Below are 17613 nucleotides of genomic sequence, written 5' to 3'. Positions count from 1 at the left end.
AAGACATATGGACTTTGCATTTCCAATTTAGATATATATGAAGTTTGGATAGGTAAAAGCTAGACAAAAGAAACACAGGATTGACAAAACTGTAAAATTTTATGTCACATGAAATTCTTTCCTTTCACTCTCTTCTGACTTTCTTAAATCTTGTAAAATGAGCTACTATGCATGCATGTGCAAATGTCATACATATTTTACATGCTTTGTCACACACATCTGAAAGATTGATCAAGCTATCTATTTCTAATTCCAAATGGTGTGTGTGAGACAGATTCTTCCTATTCTCTTTACCTGCTCCCCTATTATGGAAAGTTCTTTTCATGATTTCCCAAAGTGCATTAGAAGATAGGTTTATTATTATGAGCCAAGAAAGCAAACTTCTTAATGTGCAATGTGGTGTTAAATAATAGCTTGTATACTAATTAAGATAAATCTGATATTCAACCACACTGACATTTTAATGGTTAATAAAATAGTACATTGGTTGTTAGAATATATTTTAAGTTAATTTAATGCTATTAATTGTAATAATAAACAAGTAAAACACTGTGCACTATACAAGTTTCCTGAGGTTCTGATTCTAAGATAGCCCTCAGTACCTCACGAATTAGACCTTCAATCTAATGGAGCAATTCACACAGGAGTGGTCCCGGTGCCAACAGAACGGATCTGACTAACCCTTTGGGCACACCAGACCCACGCAAGTGGGCCATCTGCCTTCAGGAAGAGAACAAAGCCCTGCAGACCTGTGTGGTCCAGCTGACCATGGAGAACATGCTATTGTAGGAACAAGTCACACAGTTGTGTGCTGAAAATGCCTCACTCCAGACATGGCTCATAGAGCCCTGTTTCCCCGCTGTATCTTCCACAATGATTTGATGGTAATCACCACTATTCCAGGGTCTTATAAACCAGTGCTGCCTCCTGTTCACAAAGCGCCTTCAGTCTTGTATTACTTACTGTGCGAAGGTGAGCCTGGTTATCAGCCTACTGTCCAGAGAAGCATTATACTGGGCCACCCCCTGCTTAGAGTATAACAGTCCAGTATTGTCCAACAGAGAGGTCTTCCTTCAAGGCATGATGGTGCTATTTGATATTCCGCACCACAGTCAAACAGCAGAGGCTTCCCTAAAGCAGCTGCAACAGAAACAGGACATTTTATCCACCTATGCCATGCAATTCCACCACCTCACCGCCGATAAAGATTGTAACAAGGCAGCACAGATGTACCAGTTCCTGTGGGGCTGCAAGAAGAAATTAAAGATGAATTAGCCTGGGTAGAGATGTCCATGAGTCTGGATGACCTCGTAGATCTCTTCGTCCACATAGACAATCTGTTATGGGAACAAAGAGAGGAAAAATCAGGAATCTTGGTACTGTGACCTTTTCACCACTGCTTCCTGCCAAGCCATTGTAGATGGATGTGGGTTGTCAACGGCTCACCTCCATAGAAAAGAAACAACAATGCCAGCATCATTTCCGCTTCTCCTGTGGTGAGTCAGCTAACTCCATTTCTGCCTGCCCCATATGAACACCAAGAAATCAGGGAAAAGAGCTTCCCCACAGTTCAGTCTTGATTGGAACACACCCAGAGCTCTGCTCAAGGGCTCGCTGCTTGTAAGTGCCAGTCCATTTGTACATACCTTGGGCGTCCTTGCAAAATCCTGTCTTATTGGCCCTCATCGACTCAGGTGCAGCTGATTGCTTCATTGATGCAGAGGCAGCCCAGATCCTCCAGTTTTCCCTGCAACACATGGCCACTCCTGACTTTATAGAGACAGTTGATTGTTCCCCTTTGTCTTCTGTCCAGTAACAGAGGAAACAGCTACCCTGGAGGCCGTGATTCCAGCGCACAGAAAAATGTTATAGTTTGGCATGATCCATACTCCACACTGTCCCCTGATCCTTGGTATCTCCTGACTGACCCTCCACAATCTGCTCATTTCATGGCAAGCACAGGAAGACTGTTTTCCATCAGAGTTTTGTAGACAGCACTGTTCGGGACCAGTGTCTCCTGTCCCAGCATCCAAATATTAAGAGGCTGAGATGGGGTGGCTCTCTAGGCAGAACATTTCATTGACACTACATCTGAATTCCCCTCAAAATACCAAGACTCTATGGATTTATCCTGAACTTCTCAAAACAAATCGAGCCCCTCACTGCTGTCCTCTGGAAAAATACCCAATTCCATTGGTGTCCCAAGGCCCAGTATACCTTCAACCAGCTGAAATTCACCTTTACTACAGCCCCCATATTGGCTTATCCCAATGTCACACAAACCTTCATTGTAGAAGCGGATGCCTCCAATACAGGGATCCAGGCTGTTTTCTCCCAGCAACTTGGTCCCAAACTAGTGTTAAATCCATGCACTTATTACTCAAGAAAACTCACCCTGTGGAGCTAAACTACAAAATACTGGAAAAAGAACTCCTGGTGATAAAAAAAAAACCCACCTTTGCAGAATGGTGGCACTATCTGGAAGGAGCTCTCCACTCAGCCCATGTATTCACTGACCATAAAAACCTGGAATATCCAAGTAGGGTAAAAGCTTTAAACCAACAGCCACTACAATGGGCCTGTTTTTCTCACAATTCAATTTCATTATCACCTATTACCCTGGATCCAAAAATGGCAAGGTGGATGCCCTGTCCCCAAGATATGGTACCAACCCATGAAGCTCCAGCCAGGAACCAACCCTCATTGTCAAATCCCATAACTTTCTCAGTGCAGCTTGTCTCCTAGATATATGCAGATTGATATGCTATGCCTCAGGAATTCCACCTGAAAAACAAGCTATTATCCAGAAGCCAATCACAACTCCCAGGAAGGGATCACATGTGTAACGATCTGTGTCTGTGTTCCCCCAGACTTGCAGTCCTGCAACTATGCCTCAATATTCTCTGTCCAAGGCATTGGGGTGCTTCAAGATCCAACAATTAATATCCCACTCCTTTAGGTGGCCCCAGATGTGCCCAATGATACAGGCATTTATTACCTCCTGCAATGTTTGTGGCCATGCCAAGACATGAGGCCACAAGCCCTGGGGTCTCTTTCAGTCCTTGGACACCACATCTCAACTCTAAATGGCTATAGCCATAGACTTTATCGTAGAATTACCAGAGTCCAAGAATTTTACAACAATTTTGATGGGAGTGGACCACTTTACCAAAATGGCTCACTTCATCCCTTGCATAGCTCTCCCCTCTACTGAGGAGACAGCCCAGCTATATAGCCATATAGTCCATCTCCATGGCCCTCTGGAGCGCATCACTTCCAACTGGGGATCACAGTTCACGGCCTAGTTCTGGCGTGAGACTTTATACCTACTGGGAGTTTGCACATGTCTTTCCTCCCTTTACCATCCCCAGTCCAATGGCCAAATGGAAAGGGCCAGCCAAATTCTTATGCAGTATCTGCAAAGCTATATCAATCAATGATTGGCCTTCACTTCTCCCTTACCGAGAATTTGCCTACAGCAACGGCTAGGGGTCAAAGCCCTATTTTTTGCCAACTATGGGTACCACCCCCAATTTCACTAGTAATTACCCATGTCCTGTCCCAACCTGGCCATCTCAGACCCGATGCAGCAGATTCATCGGGTTCAGGAAGTAGTGAAGGAATACCTGGAGAAAGCAAAAGCAGTCTATGAAGGGCATGCAGATCAGCATCGACAGCAAGGCCCCAACTACTCACTGGGACAAAAAGTATGGCTCTCCACAGAGCATCTCTGCACAGACAGGCCTCCTCACATGCTGGACTTTTTTTCCCTTGGCCCTTTTAAGATCCTGCAGCAGGTTAATCTAGTCACCTTTGAATGACAACTACCCTCTTTCTGAAGATTCCACCCAATGTTTCATGTCTCACTTTTGAAACCCTACACCAAAAACCCTTCTCCTCACAGAACTCAGCCACCCTCTCCACCAGTACAGGTACAAAGCCATGAGAAATGGAAATGTGGCAGGCTCTTGTACCTTGTTGACTGAAAGTGGTATGGTCCTCAGGAGTGCATCTGGACACCTGAGGAAAAAGTCGATGCCCCTGCACCTCTACAAGCATTCCATAGGAATTACCCTGAAAAGTCTGGTCCCACATCACCCTGAGGATGCCCCTTGGGGAAGGGATGATGTCAGGGACTACAGGTCTTTGACACTAGTAAGTTCCAGTCTGCCACCAAAGACCTAAACTGTTGTCAGAAGAAGAACTGAACTCTAATAGAAGACCCTGACTGATTGGCTCACAGCTCCCATTGAAACCCAGCACAAAAACAGGAAGTTGTCCATCCAGCTAGTTTCACCCTGCTTCGGACTACTTCCCCTGCAATACCTGCTTCTGCTCTCCTGGAAATCTGACGCCGCCTGACTCCCAACTCCTGCTTTGACCTCTTGGTCAGACTGCCCATGTCCCAGTCGTGACAGAGGGATGGATTTGAAGTTCTGGCAGGTCTTAATGGAATAGGTCTTAGTGGGCTCTGCCCACATTGTTTTCTGTTTATCTCCAATTAAAATTGTGTATTACATGATATTTATATGCTAAATTATCATTCTTAATATACCAAAGGTGCAAATGTTTAAAAACTAAGAATAGGAGTGATGGCCTTGTTCATTGTTATTGACACCAAAAAAAAAATCTATTCATTAACTTAACCATAAGCATTTACTTCATCAAAACTAACAAAGTTTAGTTTTTACTAAAACTACTAATTTTAGTTTGCTAACAAAGTAACCATTCTTTGATTTGCTACCATCAATCCTTGTACTGAATTATTTTTCTATACTTCCAACATAACTGTGAAAAAATCCTTAGCAGTTGCTTTAAACGTAAAGTAGACTGGAGGCTATGAATTATGGATAGACAGAAGAGCATTGAATTGTGTTCCTTTACTAAATATGGATTAAAGCATAAGCATTGGAATGGAACAAATTGCTTCTATAGCAATTAATCTGTGAGATCCTGTAATCTTCTACTGTGCATTGCCTCTTTTGAATCACTGCGTAGTAGACAAACCCTGGGAATCCTGGATCTCTCAATAGCGTGAGTAATTCTGGGTGGCATCTTCACATCTAGTATGTACTCAATTTGCTGGAATATCTGCAGCTGATAGGGGTTCTCGCCTGTTAAATTTTACATATTGCTCTATATTCTATGTGACCTCAGGTGGATCAGCCCTGAAACTTGAGCTTTTTATCATTCTCATTCTCTGAGGGCAAACTTCCTGCAAAGTGACAGGGCCTCTTTGAAATAATGCAATGGATGGGAGAACTGAACTTTGAAATATATCTATTATAAGCAAGGAGGTAAACAGATTTATCTGAAGAGTCAGACAAGAAATGTCTGTTTAGACCATTGAACAAATGTTGGAACTAGGTTCCTAACTTTAGAGCACAAATATAAACATCTGAGGTACAAAGAAGGAACAGGCCACAGGTCTCACACACAGCTTTGGTGATGTTTTCACTCAGCTGTGAGTTAACATTAAAAAATGATGTGGCCACATGGTGGAAAATCCTTTAAGCCTGGCACCCTTCCTTCACCCCACTTCCCCAACCCACATTGCAAGTCCGGTGCTGTACCTCTAAGAGGACTTGATAATCTATGGTTCAAAACTTGCCTACATTTGCTGCCAGGCCTAATACTTACTGCTGTGAGTAGGCCACTGAAATGACAAGTCAGCACAATAAGTGCTGGCAAGATTAGGAATTTACATCCTGGCAGATAAAAGGGTTTGCACCTTTCTTTTCAACTATATTTATTTGTACTTTTAATTGTATGTTTTCGTTTCTGATTTAAAATCTTAAGAGCTTTTCTTGAAAAAAAATATGTAGCTCATCTTAAAAACACAGTGGCAATTATAACCCTGATTTGTACTGCTTTTATCTCCTGTAAATAGTATGTTAATTTAGTTTTGTATTTAATATTTACCACAACTGTGTACTAGAGCATGCTGACTTCAGTTTGGAGGTCTGAATCAGTTATATCTTAATCGTACTTTAAATGCAGATTTTGGATAGGAACCAAATAATTTCCCCCCTAAAGAAATTGCTACAGTAAAATTATACATTAAATCTAAGCAAAAATATTCCAAGTTATGCTCGAAATAACTTTTGAGTTTCAGATTACTACTGACAAATTTTGCCCTCATGTAGAAATTAAATTGTTATGAAATATGTAAATAATGTAAAAATTAAAATTTTAAAAAATCTGAATATCATATTCTCTGCTTGCTACTTGAAACATTGAGTGCTTTGTATTTATTAAGAAAATTTCTGTAAAATACAAATTAAAATAATTGCTTTAGCAGGACATATATTTTATACAAATAAGTACATCAACTCTATGCATGATTTCTAGTTACAAAAATGAGAAAAACAAAGGAAAGTCAAAATCCTCAACATATAACATTTTAGTATTATATATCAAGATTTCTAAATCTAAAATAACATAAAAATAATTATAAAATTACTGTCCTTAGACAAATAGATACGACTAGCAAGAATTTCTACATTATTAATTCATTCAATAAATATTCTACAAGAATGGTGAAACTCACCCTTGTGCGGCCAATACAAGGCCTGTTCAATGTTTAAGTCCTGTTTTTAGGGTTTAAGTGGGACTCAGCTGGCTCTCTGCAGAAGGGTGAAAGTCACTCAGAGAGGTCAAATGAGTAATCAAAACCTATGGAAGACATTCAGGTGATACCATAAGAGCAGTATTAGAGCCAATATAGAAGAGAGTACAAGGTAATTATTTAATTGTTCTGTAAAACTGACTAACTGCACAATGCTAGTTCTTAGACATATTTGTTAAAATCCAAGCATTTGTCATTTATTTTATTGAGAGGGAGGATTGATGTAGCATTTTACCCACCTTATAATCATTAAATAGTAGATTGTGTTTCATCCTCTTATACAAAGGACACCAGAAACCTTCCCTGTTGTGGCCTGGCTTCAGGGGAATACTCATGCAAATAGTTACAACTGTATTAAGTGTTTGCAATGTCAGGCCCTAGAGAGTCCCTGGAACTTTACCATAAAGTGAAAGGTACTGTTTTGTTGCTTATTTCAAACCATTCATCACTAGGTTGTATATATGGTGAAAATACTGTTATTTTTATTAAGATCCTTTTATTGGGATGTCTTAATTAGGAATAGAGTTGGTTCCTATAAACCAACCTCTGGTTCAGAAGATCACTTCATCTTACAAAATAAATTATTTTAAAAAATTTGAGGTATATTTCTTCTATTGCACATAAGTTTGAGTCATTAGAATTCACAGGAATTACATATGTTGAAAGGAAAGTTTTCCCCAGACAGTAAATGAAATTTAAGATTAAGGACACTACATGAAATAATACCTGTTTGCAGTTGAACCTCTTTATATAATTTTCCTTTTCAGTTTTAGTTATATTCAGCATGGAGATGTTGTAGCTTGTACGGAAAGCAGAGACAAATATGACATTTTGTGCAGAAATCAAATATGGACATGGAGGAACCCTTCTGCTTGTTAATGCATTTGTTGGTTAAATAGAATCAGGAAAAAACTGTAAGGAAATAAGTGGAAATGCCAAACCTAGACTCTTTTGCACTCTCTGACAAAAGTCAATAGGAATCTTTCCATTGTTATTTATGAGAATTTGTTTGGGCCTTAGACAGGTTGCAGAAGTATCTACGAGTTTCCTGAGATAAGAAGCAAATTTTGTTACTTCACAGCATGTAAATGCTATAGAATAGATACAACAGATCATAGCAACAGTTAAAAGGGAGTCGTCTTGGACCTTCTTTGTTCCCCCTACTCTGTTCTAGCACTTGCTTCCTCTCTGTTCCATCTCACAGTCTCATCAGTGTTGGTGTGAGAACCTAATCCTATGCCAAGTCTGTCATATAGAATAACCACATCTCTGCCTAATCAAATCTACAAAACAGACCAGGGAGAAAAATCTATCTACTTCTGAATTTCTCTCCCCCCTCCCTTATGGCTGAATGCTTTACTTCTGTGTAAGTGAAAGGAGAATTCGGGCCAGTGTAAATCAGGAGTAACCCCAGTGAAGTACATGGACAAGTACTGGTTCACGGTATTCAACGTTTACAATTCCATCTGTCTTGCAATGCAATGCTTGCCCCCAACTGGGTAAATTCCAATGAGTAACACTGATATCCTGCTTTTAGAAAAAGAGAGAGAGAGAGAGAGAGAGAGAATTTCCTTCCAGGATAAGGAGGAGTTTGATGTCACCAGGACTCTCGCTGGTCCTGACTCTGCTTTCAGTATCTTTGCATGACTGTTTTCCTTAAGTTTGCCATATGTAAACAAATATTCATATGCATTACATTTGGTTGATAAAGGTAATTGATGACATTGTATGCTCAGATTTCTGTAAGGCATTTGACTTAGACCTGAATGAGAAACAAACAAGGTGGGTGAGGTAATATCTTTTTATTGATCCAACTTCTGTTGGTGAGAGAGAAAAGCTTTCAAGCTTACACAGAGCTCTTCTTCAGGTCTGGGAAATGTACTCAGATTGTCACAGTCTTGCATGACATTCTGATAAAAATCGTCGTTTTATTCGGGCTGTTTCTAGAGGGTAGAAGATGGATCTGTTCTTCGCCTGGTTGTATTCAATATCTTCATCGGTGATTTGGAAGGAAATATAAAATCATTACTAGCAAAATTTGCTAATGATACAAAAGTTGGTGGTATGATAGGTGGTATGATGATAGGGATGGGTCGCTTACACAGACCAATATAGTTTGTTTGGGGGGAGAGGCTCATTTGAACAACCTGCATTTTAATACAGTGGAAAACAAGGTCTTGTATCTACAAACAGAGAATGAAGGTCATGCTTACAAGTTGGGGAAATTGTATCCTGGAATGCATTGACACTGAAAAGGATTTAGAAATCATGGTTGAACTAGACCTGTTGAACTAGAACTCCCAGTGCAAGAACATGATTCTCAAATGTTAGAGCAGGGGAGTATCAAGATTGAGTAGAGAGGTGGTATTACTTCTATTTACAGAAGTAGTGAGATCATTACTGGAACATTGTATTCTATTCTGGTGTCATCACTTCAAAAAGGATGTTGAAAAACTGGAAAAGGTTCAGCAAAGAGAATAAGATTAATTTGAGGTTTTACAAAACTTGCCTTTACAATGAGAAATTTAAGAAGCTTAATCTGTTTAGTTTGTCCAAGAGAAGGTTAAGAGGTGACTGGATCACAGTCTGCAATTACATGCATAGAGAAGAGATTTCTGAAGGTAGAGGAGGCTCTTTAATCTATCACAGAAAGGTATAATGAGATCTACTGATTGGAAACTGAAGCTAGACAAATTCCAATTTTAAATAAGGCAAAAAAATTAACATTAATGGTAATTAGCCATTGGAACAACTTAACTTAGGAACATGGTGGGTTCTTCATCTCTGGAAGTCTTTAAAATTGGATATCTTTCTAAAAGATATGTTATAGCTCAAACAGAAGTTGTGGGCTAGATGCAGAAAATACTGGGTGAAGTTCTTTTCCTGCGTGTTGCAAGAGGTCAGACTAATAGGCAATGATAGGATGCAAATTCATCAAGCTTCCTTTACAGTGAACATAACTGGTCACTTCTTGTACTACAGGAATCTGTACTTTGTGAAGGAGCATACCATACTTTGCTGTTATTTATTTGGGTACGATTTTAGTATTGTATATTGTTTTTGCAAACCCATATAAATCATGCATCTGTTTACATTTTTAAGGCTCTGTTATGAAAAAAACATTTCTTTTAATGAAAACTTATACTTGGAAGAAAGCAACTGCAGAAAGACTGTCAAAAGGTGTAATCCATCAATTTTCTGTTGGCCCAAATAAATTACAAAAGAAATTAATATTCTGTGTCTTAGGTGGAATTCACCCTAGTGCTGAGGGCCAGCAGAAGGCCTTTAATAGCCCTTGAGTTGGATCTAAGCACAGGGCTGAATTTCACATGAGAGAAGCAAAATTCGCAATCCTTAAGTTTTTTTAGTGTCAATAAGTCAAGTCAGGCTGAATCATAGTTCGTTGTTTTACAAACTACACAGAATTGAATGGAATACTGAACAAGGAGCAATTCACCCTTCTTTCCTTTCTTCTAATTTTTGTTTTTTTTGTTTTCAGGAAATGCCGAAGTAAAATTTAAGGTCACAAACCCAATATTGTGCACAAAGATAGTAAAGGTTGAATCATTGTTTTCTTGCAGCTAAAAGCTCAGTACCTATATTTATTTTAAAGGTGACACACAGAATACAAGGAAAACAGAGAAATCATAAATCAAATGTTGTATCTAACAAAAATACATATTAATACTTCGAAGTTTATCTTGATAGGGTAAACAGGCAGCTAAGCTTACAGATGTGAATTAAGGGCAATTTATCTAGGATGAGCTATGCCTCAGGTGTAACAAATTTTCATAAAGTTCCTGACAACCAGAGTCAAGATATCCCAAAGCTTTTTTTCATCTTATATCTTTCCATTTTTCTTCATACAGTATTGATATGGGATTCACAGGAACTCCTTCTGTCATTCAAACATCTTAAAGCCATTAAACAGCATGACAAATGCTTCATGCTGTTTGAGTTAGAATGCTCTTTGTTGGGGTAAAATTTAGCTCCGGCCTCCATACCTACAGAGGACATTGCCTGCAGCAAAAATGGTGTCGTTCTATTTCTGAGACTGGCGTATTCCAGTATCCTTTGAAAGAGGTCTGCATCTCGAGCTTTGGAATGACTCACTGACTCCGGCACACTGTGGGCTTTGAAGATCAGGGATGGGGACAAAGGAGGAGTAGACCCAGCAGGTCTGTAACTTCTTCGGTTCTCCATTGTACTTGATGACGACTGTGGAGGAGGGAAATTAAGCACTTGTTAGCTCAGGGATGAAAGCGAGTCCAGCATTTGAAATAAAGCCTCTGAGACAGTTTGGGCAACAGAAATTGGAGAGCTCCTTGATATTATGCCGTTGAAGATGGTGCTGTTGATACACTGCCTCTCTGTGCGCCTCAACTGCCTGGATAGAATCATATACTACAGATCTCCATTTACATCTCTCTCCGGCAACTTCATCCCAGTTCTGTATGTTAATATTTGTTTTCTTCAAGTTCCTTTTCAAAACGTCCTTATAGCACAGCTTTTGCCCTCCTCTATCACATTTCCCTTCCTTAAGTTCACGATAGAAGAGAATCTTTGGGAGCTGATGATCTGCCATACGGACAACATGACCTGTCCATCTCAGCTGCCATAAGTGCCTCAACACTGGACATGCCAGAGCTTTTCAGTACCTCAGGGTTTGGAACTCGATCTTGCCATTTAATTCCTAGAAGCTGCCTGTCACCTGTATAGGGTTACTACTTACTCATAGAAAGGTTGCGTAAGTGTTGTGGATCCTGCTGCTCACAGGCCTTATTCTAATTATTTGTATTACAGTCATAACCAGAGGCCTGGCAGTCCTGATCAGGGCCTCATTGTACTAGAACTATACCAACACACAATTGACAGATGGATCCTGTCCCAAGGATCTTATGTTCTGATTTAAGAGAAGACACTACATGTGTTGAATCTGCATGCCCATAGATCCAATGGCCTCAAATCAAACCCCTCATTTGTATTCTCTGAGGCTTATCTTTCATCAGAATTTGAACCTTTGAAATGTCTCCTAGAAAATGGCCTATGTTCATTGTGTCAGTTCATAGGAGCTCTTAAAATTCAAAACATAGCTTCTAAAGTTCCACACCTGGTCATGGAGAAGTACTTGTCAACAGAACAAATCCAATATAATTGGTACAAATTGTTGTCCTTCATTTTATCTCTCTCTTTTTGCATTTCCCCCTTTTATTTCCTTATTCCCTTTCTCTATTTTTAAATTTTCTGCTTTTCTTTTCCTCTAACCTTTTTTCGGTTTTCCCTTTTCTTTTGAGTTTAATGTTTTCTTCAGTTTCTTATGCATTTCCTCCTTTTGCCCCTGTAATTTGTCTCTTTAAATTAATATTATTTATCCTTCTCATCTTTATTCCCTCATTGCTGGTTCTCTTTTTCTCTTTGTGGCAGAAACTGTCAGGCATGTCTTGCCTTTGGACTGCTTGTGCTCTCATCTGCTCATACTCTGCAGACAATATGACATGCAGCTCCGTAGCAGGGGGAAATGCAGACAGCACACTTCAAGACAAAGATGCACTGAGTAGCAGCTGACTAGACATACCAAATTTTCCAGTGCAGGAATTTTCAGAAATTTAGCAGCTTTTTATACTGCAGGGACAGTCCTTTTTAAAAATCTAGATGTGGTATTGCCTGCTAAGTCACCTTACTGCCCTAGCTTTGTTCCTGCCCAAATATATTGTATAGTTATATTTCATTGAGGGTTGGTCAAAAATTTTCCAATAACTTTTTTTTTTCATGAAAAAAGAGGATTTTTTTCTCCCGTGCAAAGTGGAAATTTCAGGTTTTCCTCAAAAAAGCAAAATCTAATCCATTTTAAGCACTGACAAATTTGAGGGTTTGGTGCTAGGAGCCAAAAAAAATTATTTGGGTTTTTTCAGTGAAAACCCCAAAGATTCCAAACACATTTTTTGTTTTTACAAAACTTGAAAGAAAAAAATATTGGTTTTCCCCAATGAAAAATGTCAACAAAAATCAATTCCAATGAACTGTAATTGTCTAGTACTGGCAAAATCAAGTCACTCTCACCCCCAATGATCTATTCATGGATATCCAAAAGTGATAGGCAGAGAATATACTGTAAATGTATATGATGAATTTATACTGATGTCCCTTTGAGCAGTTACACTTCTGGGGTAGAATGATTATTTGTTGGAACAGAATTTAGCAAACAGAGACTCAGGGTATTTCCTAGTTTGATTTATTTGCAAAAGTCACTCAGCTCCCTTTTACCTTGAAAAGAGATGGCAATAACAACAGCAAGGCTACACACAGCTACCTCCACATAAAGATTTTAACAGTGTCCAGTATTGGAGCTAGAAAAAAAGCTCTCTTTCCCACCTTTGGTCTCTTTGTTTCTCAGCAGTCTATTCCCCTGTACTCTCACCTGGAATACTTCTAATCCCAAAGTCACAAGCTCTTGATCTAATGGAGCTAATTGTTCTCAGTACTCAGCATTACATTTACCCTTCTGGGCAACACTTTTGCAACACAGTGTAACTCAGACAAATTGGACCAATATCCCCAAACATGTATTCTCTGCAAGTCTCCATCCAGATGTAAGAGCATGTTTTTTAACCCATATGTTCAACCCTTTATGACTGTCTGGTGCAGTTGACATAGCCAGCCTGTACTGGATACTTTGGGCAAGTGTCTCCATGGAAAGTTTCATTTCAACATACAAACAGATATTTCATTATTGTCTTTGCAACAGCAGTGCTGATGGAGTAACTGTATTTTTAATTCAGTGAAAACTGAAAAATTTAGTGAACAGACTCCATTACTCTATCCTGTCTCAAGCTTTGCAATCTGCTTTCTGTGGAAATTTGCTGTTGATGCTATTTAGATTCCCTGAGCCTATATATTTGTTTATTTGTTATTGTTGAATACTAACAACAGGTTTTGGCAAGTTTGTTGACAAAAAACTCCCACATTTCTTATTCATGTTGAAGCCTGTTTTCTTTTTCAGAAATTGTCAAAGTTAATCAATGGAACTCTGAAGTTGGTGTGACCGGGCCTTGCGGGCGCATCATAGATTCTAATCTCAATTAACAGATATATAATTTTGTGGTGTGGCACTTGATGGGGCATCTGCCCGGCGCCCCTGGGTCCAGCGCTTCCCTCAGCGGTCAGCCCTCACCATAGCCTATAGCCCCAGCTGGGGCCCATAGGGTCTTCACCTCTTCTCTGGGGAGAGCTTTAGCCGTTCCAGCTGCAGCCAGTGAGGAGTGTCCAAACCCACCCTCTGCTTCGGACACCATTCCAGGGACCCTGATGGCAGCAGCCTCCCGCTGCTGGCTAGCCTAAACTGCTACAGTCTTTTCCCTGAGCTGCTTCCTCACACTGTCCTCCCCAGACTCTAGCAGTCATCCTCCCGGTAGTGGCAACTCTCCCCTACCGTGGTTCTGTCCCCTAGTCCACTCCTGCTTCTGGTTTTTCACTCTGCTTCCTTCAGCTCCTGGCTCCCCGTTCTCACAGTTCCAAACTCTCCCCGCCCTCTGACTGGAGCAAGAGCTTTTAATAGGTCTTCAGCAAGCCCTTAATTAGCCCCAGGTGGTCTCATTAACCTAAGGTTACCCCTTTCCAGCTGGCCGGGAACAGGGCTCTGACCAATCTGAGGCTTACATATCTGCCTTCCATGACTCTCTCATAGCCACTTGGCCATACCTTATCTCAATGTGTGTGTGTGTGTTATTACATGCAATATTGAAGTGGAGGAGGTTCTTTTTAAAAATACTTCAAAAGTTTAAATCACAATGGTAGCAACTAAAATCTCATTGTAAATTGTATTACACATATCAGCATAACATCTGATACTAAAAATGTATCTGTGTTAAAGATATACTTGCATTATTGCATAAAACTGAACTACAAAATCAATTTAGCTGTCAGTGCAACAGCAGCTTTAAATAATACTGCACTCACTACCATGTGTCAATAAAAATTGTACAAGAAGTCACATTTAGCATGGTGGCAAAAATCCTAGTTAAGACTGAGAGTTTTAACTGCTTTTGTCAGGAGTTTTGGAAACAGGTTGATGCTGAGATAAAAATTATTGCTACCTACAGGAGACCAGGAGAAATTGCCTGTTTCAAGAGGATGAGCCCAATTAAATGGAAGACTCTGAGTAGCTAACATGCTACATAACTTTTTTCTGAGTAGCTTATCTCTTTGTACAAGAACAAAGATAAACATAAAAATTCTTTGGGAGGTGAAAAGGAGGATTGTTCCTTTACATGTAGGTGGTTGTCAGTTAATGACATAAGCCAAATCAAAAAGTGATAATACAGACTTTTCCTCAAAGATAGTTTAACCAGCTTTCTTGAAGTATAGTTTGAGGGTGAAATCTGGCCCCATTGACGTAAATGGTAAGACCCCTATCAACTTCAATGGAGCCAAAATTTCACACTGACGTTTTTTCAAGCTAGTGTTCACTTTGAGGATTCATGCTATTTGTAGGAATGATTCAATACAATCGCCTCCTTCCTCTGCCTTCTCCTTCTTAAAGACTTAGGAGCCTAACATTGTTGGTAGCTGTTCCAGTACATTTAGAATAAAGTGGCAGATCTGAGCTATGACCTCAGTATTATGGAGAGAGATGCCTGAATTATCATTAGTAAAATAAAAGAAAACATGGTCTGTTATTGTATCACTACTTGAACCTTGCGGGGATTTCATAGACAAATGCTCCAGTAAAGAGCAAATATTGCTGTCAGATACACTGAGAGATTATTGAGAAGAAGAAACAGCTGCAGTTTGTGCAGCTAAGAACATTCAGTAATAAAACAAATCAGAAGATTTAAATAAAATTAACAAAACCAGTCAAATTATGCTGAATTGAATTCAGCTTTCACATTTGTCAAAAGCAACCTGAATATTTGCATGACTTCAGTTCTAATGATCAGTCAAGAGTTATTGATCTCTGACCCTTTTCCTCTTTTCTGAGTTCCGTGGTTCGGAAGCATCACTCTTTTTCTTCTTTTCAGCATTTCTTTGAAAAATACTAGCAGATAACAATGGTGTACCTAACATTTTCAAGTTGAGCAATTATAATGAACTCTTTAGCGTATATTTAAAGCCCAATAGAAACGTTTGAAAAGCAGTCAAAATATTATGTATACATTATGTACAATATTAACCAACTAGCAATCAGTTGATGTGTTAATTACCCACCTGTTTGTTTGCCTTCAAGCCACTAGTGAGGTTTTTTGTCAACACTAATTATTTTCTTCCAAGCTAATAAAGTAGAATTGATACAATGTTTGGTTATTAGCCAGAATTCACATTTTCTCATAGATTATCTCTTCAACGGTGCATTTATGTTCTGTGTCGTTTACATGATGAAGCTCAAACTTCTTTTTATTACTCAGTTTTTGTAGGTCCTTTTTGCTCAACAGCAGATTTTAATCAAGTACAATATAAATCATACAAAAATAGCTCAACAACTGCAGCATTAGAATTAATAAAGACTTAGATTATATTAACCACTACTTCTGACATGAATTAAGAGAAGTCAGATTAAATTTATTATTTGTAGTTCAGTATTCCAATAACAAAATGATTTTCTCCTAAGTACAGGAGCCAATTTATAAAAAAAAAAAAAAAAAAAAAAAAAAAAAAAAGAATTACTGGAACCAATAGAGTAGAGAGATTTACATATTCACAGTACATTTTACTAAATTATTAAATTACTGGACAGTGGTCATATCAATTATTACATTCTAGCTAACAAGGGTTGGCAGCCAACTACAGTACAAGGACTCACTTACTGAGATACAGTTACTGAGATATATCCACCCAATTGATATGCAAATTAGATTCCCATAACCAGAGTCCAAAAACTGTACAGCAGTGAAAAAAGTTGTTCAGTTCTACATCAACCCCTGCATCTGTAAACCAAGTGGCTGAGGCAGTTCCTTCTCAGTATAATTCTCTATAACTGAGGTTGATCAACATTTGTGTATTTTTAAGATATGATTTTGAGAGTGGCCAATCCAAGACATCTTGCTTAGATTATATCAAACTAATGATTTTCACTTATATGAATCTTTCTTGCTTGGAATCAACCAGTGATATAGCATTAAGAATTTGACTTTTCCTAAATGATTTTTTGAGCATACTCAAGTAGCGTTTCAGGAACCTGATAAGAGGAATGACCTGGTTTATACCAGCATTGTCAGAAAATATATCACAAATGACTGTCTCAAAGGGACTGAGTATAAGGAAGAGATGTTCCATTAATGCCCATTCTTGATATGCTAGTTTTACCCCCATCAGAGCCAAGAGCAAACAGTAACTGCACACTGCTGCTTTTTGCCTCAGTTACCATTGTAGCATGTAGAAAATGGAATTTTGTTGTATATCTTGATGTAGTTGGCTTGCCAAAGTATTTTCTCACTGAAACATTCATTGCATTCAATTTGGGTGGAGAGGCTGAAATGCATAACCATTTTCTTGGCAGTGACAAACGTATGTTGCATTGACTTATAAGAATCAACCATTATTGTTTGCACTGTTGTTGTAGTCATGTTGGTCCAAGGATAGGAAAGAGCAAGGTGGATGAGGTAATATCTTTTATTGGACAAACCTCTGTTGGTGAAAGAGAGAGACTTTTGAGATCCACAGAACTATTCTTCAGATCACCTGAAGAAGAACTCTGTGGAGCTCAGAAGTTTCTCTTTCTCCAACAGAAGTTGATCCAATAAAAGATACTATCTCACTTACCTTGTCTCTCTTATAAGAATCAAGAAAGTTTAATATTGGTAAGTGCAAACAATGGGAAAACCAAAATTGACTACTCTTAATAACATCAAAGCTTTAACCCCATTATCATAAATAATAAATCTAACCTTTTAATCCCTTTGAAACATGCCTTCCTTTCCAAGAATGTGACAGACAGTAGTTTAAACAGACTAAATACTGCAAAACTTTGCAACCAATTAGGTGATATTTGT

The 17613-nt window shown here is 38.9% G+C and overlaps 1 protein-coding gene and 1 long non-coding RNA gene across 4 annotated transcripts in view; one reads left to right on the top strand and one right to left on the bottom strand.

Annotated features, from left to right (window-relative positions):
* LOC137156180 (adhesion G protein-coupled receptor A3-like) overlaps positions 1 to 17613 on the top strand; it is a 444419-nt gene that overhangs the window by 284065 nt on the left and 142741 nt on the right. The gene's annotated exons all lie outside the window — the stretch shown is intronic.
* LOC137156181 (uncharacterized) lies at positions 1650 to 14145 on the bottom strand. The gene is made up of 3 exons (XR_010920689.1): positions 14058 to 14145; positions 6551 to 6675; positions 1650 to 1747 (listed from the first exon to the last, which is right to left on the bottom strand). It is a non-coding gene; the product is annotated as an uncharacterized lncRNA (long non-coding RNA).

Source organism: Emydura macquarii, unplaced genomic scaffold (genome assembly GCF_026122565.2).
Source record: "Emydura macquarii macquarii isolate MOO-44397 ecotype Brisbane River unplaced genomic scaffold, CSIRO-AGI_Emac_v2 contig_1390, whole genome shotgun sequence".
In the NCBI taxonomy this organism is placed as follows: Eukaryota; Metazoa; Chordata; order Testudines; family Chelidae; genus Emydura; species Emydura macquarii.
This window is presented reverse-complemented; position numbering and strand designations above follow the sequence as displayed.